We start from the raw sequence: 1,151 nt of genomic DNA, 5'->3' as shown, positions 1-1,151 counted from the left end.
ATTATGACGTAATGAGTTGGTTTGGTTGCATCCAAGGTGCCAATATATGTCGTTGCTAATATTATAGAACAAGTGTAATACATTTGAATAGGCCCAAGAAGCCCCAGTCGCATGGTTTCAAGTATATCGAACCTAAAAGCAGAGCAGATATTGAATATGTATTTTCTATCGCGGACGAAGATATCGCAACTGTGCCTTCCTTTCGCAAAGTATTGAGCTACGTATGAATCGAAACAGAACTTAAAACAGAACGTAAGTTAGAAAAACTGAAAGTTGGATAGTGGTGTGCGACTTGTCTACCATGCCGTTCACTGTATTCGCTACACTTGCAAATGGCTATTCCGACAGTGTACGTATTCCTTTCGTAAAGTATTGTGCTATGTATGAATCGAAACAGAACTTAAAACAGAGCGTAAGTTAGAAAAACTGAAAGTTGGGTAGTGGTGTGCGACTTGTCTACCATGCCGTCCACTGTATTCGCTACACTTGCAAATGGCTATTCCGACTGTGTACGTATGTGAATATTCTTATATTACATAAGTATGTAACTACATTGTATGCGCGCTGCCTCTTTATAAGGCATCTATACTATTCAGTCGAATTTGTAGTCTCTACCTTATTCTTTAGACATAATAATATATAATTAGACATATAGCACTGTGAAACATTAAGCGTCAAGATTTTACATTCGCAGGTATCGAGTCATATGAAAGCATACCCGTTCTAGGTTGCGTATACACACTAGAATACATATATATTTGTATCATTACACAAATGAAACGTTCAGCTTATAGAACTATGCATGTGTGCTTGTAGTATACATGCATATATGTATATCTATGTATCTATATGTATAGATATAGATATCGGTAGAGATATTGATACTAAATGTATGTCTATAAATGTGTATATATGTGTGTGTGTGTGTACATGTATATATAATTGCTATTTTTATTACTATTGACATTATTACTATTTTTAATGTGGTATTTTGTATAGTATTAAATGTTTTTGTCTAAAATATATATATTATTTATTTATTTATTTATTTATTTTTATATATATATAAAATGTATATATATGTATATATATATAATGTATGTATATATATATATATATATATATATACTAGTATATATATATATATTATT

The sequence above is a fragment of the Sphaeroforma arctica genome (genome assembly GCF_001186125.1).
Source record: "Sphaeroforma arctica JP610 unplaced genomic scaffold supercont1.761, whole genome shotgun sequence".
In the NCBI taxonomy this organism is placed as follows: Eukaryota; class Ichthyosporea; order Ichthyophonida; genus Sphaeroforma; species Sphaeroforma arctica.
The sequence above is the reverse complement of the archived record's forward strand: the minus strand, read 5'-3'. Positions refer to the sequence as shown.